This window comes from Pelecanus crispus, chromosome 3 (genome assembly GCF_030463565.1).
Source record: "Pelecanus crispus isolate bPelCri1 chromosome 3, bPelCri1.pri, whole genome shotgun sequence".
Classification (NCBI taxonomy): domain Eukaryota; kingdom Metazoa; phylum Chordata; class Aves; order Pelecaniformes; family Pelecanidae; genus Pelecanus; species Pelecanus crispus.
The window spans coordinates 11,498,958-11,512,466 of NC_134645.1; the positions used below are offsets into that span (position 1 = coordinate 11,498,958).

Consider the following 13,509-nt stretch of genomic DNA (forward strand, 5'->3'; position numbering starts at 1 on the left):
CTATAAATGTAAATCACCAATACACTTACAAGTACATATTGACATTTTACTTTAAAGAAAAAAAATTGCTCATTAATTTGGTGAGATTCATTTCTGTTACTGCAACTCTTGGTTTAAACCTTTTTTCTAAGGTTGCAAGAATTTAAGAATGTAACTCAGGTTAATTTAAAACACTCAAGAGAGAAAACAGAAATCAGTCATGCTGGAAAAGATGAGAGTAGTAGATAACTTAAGTTTTGATAGGGCAAGGATTCGGAAAGACAAAATGCATACCCTCCTTTTATCTGAAGTCACTAACTAGGTTTCAAAAACATTTACTATCAAACTAGAATATCTTATTTGCTTGCAGTAAATAGGGAACAATATCTGCTTTCCTCATACATGGATCACATCCTTGTTCATTACCTTTTTGTAGAATAATAGTAACAGTCTAACAAAGACATGGCAGCAAAGAGAACAATGTAATTACAATACACAAAAGCAGGTATAAATAGTTCCCTCTCTACGTATCTTCTAAGGAGAAACTTGAAATAGCGTGTTTGGCTCTTACATAAGACCTAAAAAACTGTGAAGCCACAAAGAGTATCACTAAAGAAATACTTGAGGCACGTACATTCAAAAGAAGAAACAACTTGTAGAGCAGAATGTTCTGTTTAACATAAGACGAATGTTAGCAAAGCAATGGATAACCTCTCAGCTGTGCATTATTCTGAAAGCAAAGCTAAACCTATCACTTAAAGCATAAAGAAAACAAAATCAGAAATGGCACAATCAAGATCTCCATGACAGAAATGGCAGTGTTACTGAAATGCCCTACAGTAAAAGCCTTGCAGTGGCAAAGAGATGGATTCAAGTCATTAGCTGCTAGCATCTGATCTTTCCAAGAACATTTAACTCTTCTACTGCAAGGGAATTCCTCAAGCAGATACCAAAAATACCGCAGTAAGGACTAGATTTAGACTTCTCATTACAGCAAAATGTTGGCTTCCAGTAGGAAAAGCTGTCTCTTCTATTATAACTTTGCCTTTTCATTGGCTTATGAACAATGGAAAATAGATTTACAGTCTTTCTGCATCTGAGAACTTGTTTACAACAGCCCTTCTAGAAATAAGGAGAGCCTGTCTGTTAAAATAGCATTTCTACAACCCACATCCACTCTAGAGAGAGAGTCACTGTCCAGACTGAAGTCAATATGTTCTTAAATTGGTTTAATAAGCTTACCTTTATTTTTGGAATAAGTTACCAGCAAACAGAATACAGCAAGAAAATGTTTACTTCATAAAGCCTCCAAGAAATCAATGTTTTCGATTTTGAATCTAATGCTGTTACAGACAGAAGGTCCATTACCCAAAGCAGGAGTTTCAAAGCACTTTTTTTTTTGCTTGGACATATATGAGTTGAGGAAAACAATGTTCTGCCGTTCCAATAAGGCAAATGCATCTAAGCCTTATTCCTCATTACTCGGCATTTGGAATTCATCAATACCACTGTACATTACTGCGGTTTCAATAAACACCAAATATGCTAGACACCTTCTAGTAGGAAGTGTTGTATGTAAAATGAACATTAAAGTAACAAAACTCAGGAGACTGCCATCAGGATTCAGGCACTTTTCTCAGGCAGCTCCTTCTTCCTGTCCTCCTGCCCTCCCCAGGCCAGCAGTAAACACCAGGCATCCTCAGACAATTCAGCCTATCCAAGATTCAAACCTCTCTGACAGCACTGCTCTTCCCCTCATCACTGACAATACAGGAAGACTAAGTTAGGTGGTACCAATGTGAAATTTAAACAGACCTGGGATATAGATATCTTCCTTTAAATCTTACTTGTTAGATTATATAAAAAAGCAAACACATACTGAGTAGTTGTGCTGTTTCACTTACTATTTCATTTTGGCTTAGCTGTGGAATCAGAGGAACATTTGAAAAATATGAATCTAAATGTTATGTTTATGAAACTTTTTTAACCAACAGCAGCATCACTTCCCCAAAACCAAAAGACCAGGTTGTTTTTATAAAGCTATTATAAGCAAAAAAATTTAATGTTTCAACTCAAATCTACTGACTCGCTTTAACAGCTGCAGATAAAGACACTGTACCTAAATCTGTAAACAGACTGTGGGGGAAATGTTGTAAGAACAAGCATGTTTTTAACTCATATAGGCAAACACAACTGGCTGGGAAAGTCAATCAGGTTTAAAAACTGGCTCTGTGGGAACACAATATTTGTGTCCAATGTACAGCACACATTCATACAATGTGTAAAGACAGATGTCGTAAGTAACACATAACTGGGATGTTTTCATTCTTACCATTTCTTAAATTCCTTTTAAAACAGTGTTCAACTCAGTGAGAAAATCTACCTCTGGATGTTACCCTCAAATATGTTAGCTGGGAACCTGTTCTAAATTAAGATGAAAAGATGCTGGATTAGAAAGTATTAGAACTAGATTACCTAAGGTCAACTGTTCTCAGAGATTTATTTACAGAGCAGTGTGTTCTCCACCACATATAAACCCTTCAAACTTCACAGACAGTACAGAGTAGATTACAACTGCCCAGAGGTGCACTCTTATATGAAAGGTTCTCCCACAGCTTGGCAGAGGAAATACAGTTGCATAGGGAGAACAACCATAGGTCTTCCTTCCATTACTGCAAACTTTTGCTTGTTTTTAAGTGAAAAAATATTTTCTTCAACATGCAGAGAACAAGTAGGTGAGAAGAAAAAAAGAAAAAAAACCTGACTTAAGCAAGTCAAACACACGTAGCAAAACCAGGCTTACGTTATTCATCATTTATCCCACCTACTGACATCATCTCATATTAAAAACACAATACAGGAGGCACACCTAATACTCCGAAGAATGAAGTCTATTTTCCTTCATTTTCCAATAGACATATGAACCTGAAGCTTCACATTGCCTTCCCCCGGTGTCTACTTTCAAACATACTAAAGCAAATACAAGATTTGCCCTTCCTTGTGCTTCTTCCAAAACAGGACTCTTGGATTTGAAAAATCCAAATTACCTGCCTTACAGAAGCAGACTCATTACATCACCTTGCAACTGGTACCAATACAGAAACAGTCCTTGCAGTATAAATCCACAACTTTAATTGCTAAAGACATTAGCATGGAAGAAAGTGTATTGGAAATGAGACTGTCAGTTCTCAAACAAGTCACATTTCAAGGCCTTTTTTTGTGTGCATAGAAGCAGCTTACACAGTGTGTTTTCTGCACAAAGGAAAAATAAAATTAACAGACAAAATTTCTGAAACCTAGCAATGAGTAGGATCTAAGACACTTCTCTTAAGAGGACTATCCAGAAAAGTTACAAGTATTTTGAATCCCCAGGAAAGTGTTAGCATGTCATTGCACTGAAACGTTCACAAAGACATAGTTTAAGTTGTCAAACAGTACAATAGCACAGAAAGGAAGGAACATTTTGTCAAAAAACATAATGAGTGTCTTAAGATTATGCCACTGGGTATAGTGAAAACAAACAGATCCAGCATAAATTTCTTTACTGCTGGGTTTCCAACTGATACCACTATGTATCTGCAAGGAGAGCTCTATGAATATTTCAAGAGGAAAGTGCAAAGAGTTGACAGAAGTCCACCTAAGCTGCTCTATTATTTCCACTGTGAAAGACAAGTCTTTTCAAAGTACTGAAAGTTTCAGAACACTATTTCATGTAATTAGGGTGTTAAAATGCTTGCATTAACTTAGTAAGTTACTAAAGAAATTTTTAAGTATGAATGTAAGATCACACGCTGCCTTCATCAACAGAAATATAAACATGATTCATTGTGTATAACTGAATTTTATAGACTATTAAATCCTTTGCTAAACAAAACCATGACCTGAGCAAAAATAAAATAAAAATAAAATAAATAATAATAATATAAAAAAATCAGACAGCATGAACTGATCTATTGAGGCCGAGATCCTTCAACTGCTTACTTATAAACAAATTAAGGAAGTAAAAAGAAGAGGTCATACTTTCACATGACCCTAGAAGGTCATACAACGTGTACTTTATGCAAACATGTGAAATGGAAACACCATAGCTACATTAGCTTTTCTGAAGTCCCTTTACTATACAGTTAATTCATATTTTTAAGTTTAAATTCTTATATCCTCAAGTTTATGCTATTTATTTTCACGGATATGAAAAGAATGTTTCAAAAAAACCCAAACCAAACAAACAACCCCTCAGTAGCCACAGGTACTTCACCTCTTCCCCTGCGTCTCCCAGTTAATGTTATATTCCTCTAGGTACAGCTCCAACTTCAGGAAGAGGAACCACTACCTACACATTAGCTGTATGAGCATGCATACAAACTTCTGTGTGCACCGACAATACAACCTAACATTTTTATGCTTAAAGTAGGCTAATTGGTTTTCCAAGTCTAGTTCATATGTCCAGAGAATAAAACAAGGAGGAAATACTTTTAATTTTGTTCAACCTCCAAGGACCAGCCCAGTTAAAAACCAGCATCCAGCAAACTCGCTTTACCATGAACTCGACAGCTGAAAAAATCAGTTCTAACAAAGCACATCGCACTGTAAACCATGCATGAAAACAAAACTTGTACAACCAACACAGCATAGCTCTTGCCAACGATGCTTCTTCTACGTGCTCCCTTCATTTATGAACAGAGGGTGGCTTTAAAAGGAGCGTCAAACTTCTGAAGGTTTCAATTTCAGTGCTAAAGCTGGAAGGAAGGGGCTGTCACCGTCAAGAAGCCAACTTACTGTCACTTTGAAGGAATCCCAAGGTTTAACCCTTGGTTTAAGGAAATGTCTTCTCTAAGGAGAAAGTATAATTTGGTTCATCAGGTAGCCACTTATAATAGCAAACTGAAGTGTCAGGTCCTAATAAACATTTCAGCAATTTTGTCCCACTTTAGAACGGCGTTACTTCTGAAAAAGAGAGAAAATCGTAACTCTGCTTCACTGCATCGTCTTCAGATGTGTTCAGCAACTGACACACTTTACGCCCCTTAAAAAAAGAAAGCTTATCAGGAAAAAACAGGACAGTTTAACTTCTTGCACCACACCACAAGCGACCGAGCCCTCTCCTCCAGCTGCGGCCCCGCTGAACCCCACAAAAACGCAGGGCACTCGCCCCGGGCCGGCCCCGGAGCCGCGACGGGAGCCCGCCCGCTGCGAGCAGCGGCACAACACCGCTCGACCCCCGCCCGGGGCCCGCCGCCGAAGGACAAAGCCGCCCGGCTCCCAGGCCGGCCCCGCCGCGGCGGGACGAGCCGAGGGAGAGGCGCCCCAGCAAGGGGAGCGCTGCGGGGCTTCACCCCCTGCCCGGCCCTCCCGCCTGCCAGGGCGGCCCGGCCCCGCCGCCCCCCCCCCGAGGATGGAGGGGGAAGGACGGAGAGCGCGATGCCCTGACAGGCCCCGGCCGCTGCCGGCCCCCGGGTGAAGCCCCGAGGGGTCCCCGCCCGCCGCCGCGGGGCAGGGGGTGCCCTTCTCCGGCCAGGCCCAGAGGAAACGAGCCGCCCCTGGCCGGCGGTAGCGGCGGCGGCGTCTCTTACCTGCGGGCTGCGCGGGGGGCGGCGGGGCCCGGGCGGGCATGGCGGCGGGCGGGGAGGGAGGGGAAGGGTAAGGGGAGAGGGGACGCGGCCGGTTATCTGAGGCCTCCCGCGGCAACCGCCATCGAGGGGGAACCCATGTCACGGCAACAGGAACCGCGTCGCTGCGGCCCGGCCCCCTCCCGGCGGCCACCGCCTCCTGCCCCGCCACCGCCCACTCGGCCTCCCGGCAGGCACCGCGCCGCCGCCCCCAGAGCCGCGTCACTTCCAGCGGCAGCGGCCGGCGGGGCGGGCACGTAAATCAGTAAATAAACGAGCGAGTAACGCCGTTGCGGCGGTACCTGCCCCCCGCCGGGTGCGGTGTCGGTGGTTTAACCGCGCGGCCGCCATCTTAAGTGCTGGCAAGCCGCCTCCGGCACGGCAGCCATCTCGGATGAAGGGTGAAGTGATGCCGTGGGGGACGCCGCGGCCGCCATGTTGAGCTCGGGAGGAAGAGGGCAGTGCTGGGTTGCGGTGTTTTCCGTGCCCTGGTGTAGACAGTATGAGGTGTTTTGATTTCCTTTTTCAGTCATTATTTATTTGTTTCCCCTCAGGGGTGTCGTGTGGGCTGCGCCAGGTGAAGCCCTGCGCTGTGGCTGCCTGCGCTCGGTGCTAGGGATGCCGTGTGGGGGGCCGGGGCCGTGCGGGCGATTGCCTGCGGAGAGGTGCCGAAAACTGGCGGTGGCATAAAAAAAAACCCATCGAAAATAGAAATGGGGAGTTTGGGGGGAATCCTTTCTCGCAGCTGGCCGGCGGTGCGGGGGAGTGGCGGGAGGAGAGCTGCGCTTCGCGGGGGGGCCCGCTGTGGTACCGGTAGCACGGGGGTGAGGACCCCGGCGAAGCTTCACGGCCGCGAACACGATCGTGGTTAAGCCCGCGCTGTGGGAGGGTTTAATTTCCAAGTCTTGAGGGTTAGGCTAGCAGTTCTGCGTAGGAAAATTGTTTACTGCAAAGTTTCGCCCCTTTGAAGTTTAGGGGGAGGAGTAGGCTGATCCCGTATCTATGATTCCGCAACGCACCTCTGGAACAGGCTGCCGTACCGCTATTCTGCTTTTTATGTCTCGTTGTGACTAAGGGGTAAGTTCCTTCAACTTCAGAGTTTGCAAACCGCTTAGTCCAGGTGGAATCCCCGAGGGCCTGTCTGCATCGTGCTGAAACCTTGGCTCCTAAGCATCAGGGTCCGCCGGGGTTTCCACCTTCAAAGAGTAGCTTGGTACAAATTTGTTTCTGGAAAAAGGGATTCGTAGGGAAGGTGTGTGCATAGGCTAGTTCTAAGTGCAACACCCGTCAAATCATGCTTTAGTTGAACTGGCTTTTTACGGTTTTGTTTTGATTGTTGATTGTGCAAATTCCTTAAAAAGGAATAGAAAGACTGTTGAAAAGGGATACAAGGAAATACTCTATTTTTAAAATAATCTTTTTCTCTCTCTCTTTTAATTGCCCTTTTTCCCAAGGAGCATAGCAGACAATGGTTTGACCTCATAGCTGAAAGAACATTTACAGCAAAACCACTAAATGAAATAATAAGAAATAACAACATGTGCATGCTGTTTCTCAAATATTTTTGGTTGTTTTCTCATACCTATTTAAACTGTACTGATGAATATTGTCAGAAATACCAGCACATTAGGTCTTTAAAAATGCATCACTTGGTTTTAAATAATGTGCAAAGCCTGCTATGGCATCCTTTGACAGTAGTGAACTGAACACTATACAGCAGTTACAACATGCTGGCAAATTACAGTAATAAAATAGTGATCAAAGTGTAATACTAAAGCTTTGTTCCTACGGAGGCTTAAGCATATGTTTAAACACACAGTAGTTTGGCTGATGAAGGCTTAAAACAAGGCTATTTGTACAACTTTTCAAGTCTGAGGTTTGTGGAATAAAAATGCCTCAAATGCATTTAAGAGTAATTATAATTAATCTGCTAATTTAATAAGCAATATAAGGCCTTTGTAAAGCACTGGGAAATTATATTGTTAATACAATGTTTCTGTTACATTAGGAATCCTGTTACAGTAGCTGAAGATAATCACAGGTGACTATTAATGAGGCTGTATAAGTATTACATTTCGCCGCCTGGTGGCTGTTTTCTTTTTTTCAGCTTAGTGTCAGAAATGCAGCATAAAGCTTGTGCTGACCTGGCAGAGCAGAAGGAGAAGCAGTGAGGGAACTAGAAGGTAGGGCAATTTAGCAGTCAAAGATCTTTGACCTTCGCCCAATGTACAACAACGTGTTTTACAAATCGTAAGGATGCAGAGAAGAATCTATAAAAGCAGTGAAATACTTTGTTGTAAAGCAACGGACAAACGAGATTGTTTCTTCCCATATCTGGCAGTAGCCATTAAGTTCCAGAGGCCCAAAATACACCTCAGTGTGTAGTGTTAGTCCATGAAGAATCATTTCTCATTCCAGCTGTTTAGTTGATGGTCATTGGCCGTGAATGTTAATCATCCTTGTGGCAGCATTGTAAATCATATAATTAGAGGAGGTAATTTAATAATTATCTTATATAGCTGATGTATCAGTAATTTGAATGAACATATGGAATAAACGCACTGCCCGTAAACTCCCCAGGCAGCAGCCTGAGCCCCAGCACCCCAAAAAAAAAAAAAAAAAAGGTAAGGCCCTTCTGTGGAAAAGACCAAAGCCACAAGCACAACAATGTACCGCAGGAAGAGAGCCAAAAAGATTGATGGTGTCAGTAATTAGGTCCTAGAATAGAAGGAAATTTGTTAAATAAAATTCCCAGATGATTTGAGGAACTGACTCATATCCTAAGCTACAAAGAAAGGCAGAAAATCCCTCCAAATGGTCCCTGCCAGTTTGACCAGAGGGAAATTTCGTTCTCCACCTTGGTGGTATTCAGTAGTTTCTAGGACCAGAATCTTTAATCAGTATGCAGTTGTAAGTCTGTAAAATTCATTTTAACTTGAATGCAGGATCAGACAAGAGGTAAGCGTTCCCCATAAAAAAACAAAGGTGATCTTCACTTAGGCATAGTGTGAATGACTGACAAGATGTGTGGGATTTCTTTAGTCACTCCTGTGTAAGCTTTGCTGCTTGAAGGAGATTACATTTGCTTACGAAGGCATACTGACTATAATAGCATTAGCCTTATTATGTATTAGTGCTGTGAAATGGAATCCATGGGCTACAACACTAATTTCAAGGTTATTTTTTCAACATATGAAAGTTTCCTTTAAAAAATTGAATGGATTGTAAGCACCATATGTTATTTGGAGGTTATTCTAGAGTAGAGTTCTATCCATTTTCAAACACCTGGTTTTTGTTTTTTAAAGCGTATACTTCCAAGCAATTTCTTTTCTTACAGCATGGTGAAAAAACGTTGTAATTTTGAGATATCCATCTCAATGTGCAGCCCCTCTGCATAGTGCAACAGAGGTTTTAAGTCAAGCGGGACTGGTCTTGGTAACTGAGGTCAAGGCTTGACTTGTTAGCTGCAGCAAAGCAGCTTTATCAGTCACTGCTGCTGAGTCCTGAACTGTCAGGAGAGGGCGCAGCCTTCCTAGAAGTCTCAAATGAAAAAAGGTATCGTGGTGTGTCAAGGTGATTCAGAAAGCCTGTCTCCCAAAAACCCGCATGGTTTGGAGGCTCAGACACTCCTTCTGGGTTGGGAATTGAGGGTTGCAGGGAGAACTTGTTATGGTCTACATCCATGTCCTTCATAAAACTTAGTCATTCATAATTCTCAAGAAAATTGATCATTTATAGGGAAACAATTTAGCTTTTTATTTCTCATTTTGGAGTTTACAACATGGTTCCTGAATGTAACTTTTAGTTGTACGATAAGATGTACCATATATTGAGTAGTGTAATGCAGAATATCTTCTGAAAGATGTTGCATCACTAGCAGCGGATAGTGCAGTTCTTTTTTTCTTTTTCTCTTTTTTTTCAATTTAAAAAATATGTACAGTACAACATGGCTCCTGGCAGTGCAAGCTTTCTCTGCTCAGTGTGTGGGGAAGAAACTTGCTGTAATCAAAGACTAGACAAATCTTCAAACTTCAGGCAGTTTGCTTCCCTCTCTACTGAGTCTGGCAACATTGCTGATCAGAGACTAGATAGCCTGTTTCCTGAGAAACTGTGATGCTTGATTTTTCTTTCTTTCTTTTTTTTTTTTTTAATCCACAATTGAATTGGAGATTTGAAGACTTGAAATTATCCATAGAATGAATTTTAAATGGTCTTTGGACCTACCAGATCATTTCATTTCACTAATGCCAAAGGCTTTCATTTGTGCTATTGTCAATGCAATGCTAACTAATTTAAAATTTTCTGTGGAAATGAAATATTAAAAAAAAAAAAAGCAAATTGAAAACAGGAAATCAAGCCATTGCAATTTATCTTCACAGAATGTTTTGACTTTTTCCCATCCTGACATGAAACTGAATTGGCACATTTCTCTGAAATGTTTTTAATTCTGTAAAACTACATTTGTCTTGGAACATTATAGCTGAAATAACCCCTACTGTGGCATTATCAAGCAGAAAGAGCTTGTCTGACTGAATTCACCAATCAACCTCAAAAGCTTTACATGGAAGTTGTTTGTGGCTGTGGTTTCTTAAGGTGGGCATTTCAAAGCTAGCTGAATAAATAACACACACTTTCTGCTGGCTTTTAAATGGGCAACAGTTAGTAAAAGAAAAATTGTGTAGTTGCTGTTAGTTAAGTTAAACAAAGCTGCAGCTGAGCAAAGAATGAACTAAGCAGCCTGTTACTAAGCCTGTTACTAAGGTCCACTGCTGATCTGTCCTTTGGCATCACAAGGTGGTAAAACAGATCTATGAGTAGCTGATGCGTGTTTCTTTGAGCAGTGGTTGGTGCCCTGAGCTCCATCCAGAACCAGTGCAGACTGCCTGGCTCTTCCATCCAGAACCAGTGCAGACTGCCTGGCTCTTCCACAGGGCACTGCAGAGCTCTTGTATCTGTTGGAGTTGAGGGAGCCAGGAGTGCCTCTTGGCCCCCGGGGCATTCCCTAAGGGACCCCCTTGTGAAGAGCCCCTCTGGGTCTGTAAGCTAGCTGTGCAGCAAAGATCCTGAGGATCCCCATTCCCTGCAGTTCAGTGTCTGAATTAATTCCTGCTCCATGTGGTCTTCACATGTCTCTCTGCTGGCCATGAAAGAAACTTGCTGAGCCTGGCCTCCCTGTGCTAGGTGTTAGCCGTTACGATAAACCCTATGTGGTGGTCCCTGTTTCCTCTCAAATCTGTTCGGAGGCACTGAGGTACTGAATGTCTCAAATGCCCACATCTTCTGCATCACTGCTGCTTCCATTAGCATTGACCTCTGGGCATGCAGAATGACCAGGCACTGGTTTCTCTTGTTTTGGGGATCCAACAAAGGTGTCTTAGCTTTTCTCAGCTCTTCAAGGAAGGGACTATCTCCATCTGTTCTAGTTGCAATGGCATAAAACGTAAAACATTGTAACGTATGTTTTAGATGCAGCATATAAGCCTTGTGTTTGGAGTGCAAGTTTGTTACTGTTTTATACAAATATCCCTAGCTATCTTTACTGGAGTCATAGTTGTGAAGGCTAGAAGGCTCTACTGTATCAGCAGCCCATTCTCTTGTGATTCACAAGCCATTAAGAATCCCAGAATTGTCCTTGAACAATCCTAAATGTGTGAACTACAAAGAACCCTATGTAGTTACAGAAAATGGATGAAATGGCAGTTATTTTACATGTGTCTTAGAAATCTCCTATATCTGAAGGGCATATAGGTTCTTTGATTTTTGGTTCAGGCTTATTTGGGCAAGGATAGGGTTGCTGACACTGAACACTGTTGGGACGGGTTTTTGGTTTGTTTTGTCTGGTTTTAGTTTTTTTTTTTTTTTTCCTCTAAGGAACTCCCTTCTGAGTCCCAACTGTGTCTGCAGCTGATTTGGAGACTCTAATGAACATGCATTCTCACATTCTTGCCATATGAGGGCTACCGAGTGGGTTAACCAGCTCATGAATATCAAAACAGCCTCATTTTTCCTGCTGTGGCCTAGACCACATCCTCGAAGTGGCAGAAGTTAATGACTTCAGTGTGGCAATACTATGCGTACACCTGGCCTCGACATATTTTTATACATAACTCATCAGCAGCATGTGCAAAGTGTATTTTAGTGTTTGTGCATTTTAATGACAGCAAGGCTTGTCAGAAGAGGCAATAGACAAACCAATGTGGCTGGCAGAACCTGGCAAGCTGTTGGCAGTGCTAGCATGTTCAGGTATGAAGGAGATATAACAAACTTTAAGATGAGTGCAGACTGAAAACAATCTGACTTCAGCCCTAATTTAACTGTGTTACTCAGGCAAGCTGAGAGGAAAAAACAGCTGACAAGTGTAGCGGCCCAGCAAGCTGTGGACAGCCAAAATGATGTACAGGCAACATGTACTATTTCCTGCCTGGTCTGACAATACTTCCTTCTCCTAGACGATGGTATTGCGTGAGTACTTAAACTGTCATCAGGAAGGCAAGATTTCTGGCTCTTTTAGTAGCAGAGCAAAGCTTTCCAGTGTGACTAATTGTTTTTTTCAATACAGCCTGTAAATGCAGAAAGCCAATGAGAAAGAAATCAAAATTATTCATTTAAAGACAGTCCCTTGCCTTTAAGAGGCATGACTTGTGAGTTTGGTACATTTAAGATGAAAAGTACTAAAAATGGTTGAAAACCATTACTCTGTTTTAATGATCCAGTTTGTTTGTCGGACAAAGGTGAATTGATTTCCATAGCCATCCTTCTTCCTTGTGCGTCAGCTCCTCTCTGTGATGACAGGAGTCAAGAGCCTCCAAATGCTCTTGTAGATCAGCTGGCAGGAAATTCTAAGGCACAAACTACTAACTCTGTGTATGTGATGGGCACTATTACAGGAGTCTCTTGCATACTGAGCTGTTCAGGATAAGGTATATGCTTGTAATCTCTATTAACATCTATTTTAAGGCTTTTTCATTTCTAAGGCATTTCAGAGCAGGGCGGTTGAGGTTTAGGAGCATTGAAACTTACCTCTAGAGCTGGTTTTTTATATATATAAGATGACCTGCAATATCCTGTTGCAATTGCACAAGTTCGTTTCACATGTATATGTCAACACAGTCAGTGAAACTCAGGTGCCTGGTTCAGATGTTTTGGACGAGTTTTCCTCACGAACCAATGTTGTGTGACTGGCAGTGATGCGTATCAATAAAAATAATTTGAGAAATTTTTTTCCAAAGATCATGCCCTTTTCTCTTTACAGTGAATGGCAAAATGTCCATTAAACGTAAGTGAAAGTAGTGTTCAGTTCCAGGTTTTAAAATGGAAATGGCTGAGGTTTTTCTGGGTTAATGACAACTTCTGTCTCAAATGCAACTGCCATGCAAGGAAAGTGGTTCCTTTTGCAGATATTTGCCAAAATCCTTCTCATTGTCTTTCAGACTCATACCTGATGCCTGTCTTCAGTACATATGTGTCGTGGTTTAGCCCCAGCCAGCAACTAAGCACCACGCAGCCGCTCGCTCACTCCCCCTACCCCGATGGGATGGGGGAGAGAATTGGAGGAGTAAGAGTGAGAAACACTCCTGGGCTGAGATAAGAACAGTTTAATAATTGAAATAAAGTAAAATAGTAATGCTAATAGTAACAGTATAATAATGATAATAATAATAATGATACACGAAACAAGTGATGCACAATGCAATTGCTCACCACCCGCCGACCGATACTCAGACAGTTCCCGAGCAGCGATCGCTGCTCCCCGGCCAACCCCCCCCCCAGTTTATATACTGAGCATGACGTCATATGGTATGGAATAGCCCTTTGGTCAGTTTGGATCAACTATTCTGGCTGTGCCCCCTCCCAGTTTCTTGTGCGCCTGGCAGAGCATGGGAAGCTGAAAAAGTCCTTGACTAGCATAAGCAGTACTCAGCAA

General features: G+C 42.3%; 1 protein-coding gene across 5 annotated transcripts in view; it reads right to left on the bottom strand.

Annotated features, from left to right (window-relative positions):
- AFTPH (aftiphilin) overlaps positions 1–5,583 on the bottom strand; it is a 47,604-nt gene extending 42,021 nt beyond the window's left edge. For all 5 annotated transcript variants that reach the window (XM_075706952.1, XM_075706950.1, XM_075706951.1 and 2 more), the window contains exon 1: positions 5,550–5,583. The gene's annotated coding sequence lies outside the window, so the exon portion shown is untranslated. The remainder of the gene's footprint in view (positions 1–5,549) is intronic.
- Between the last annotated feature and the right edge of the window lie 7,926 nt (positions 5,584–13,509).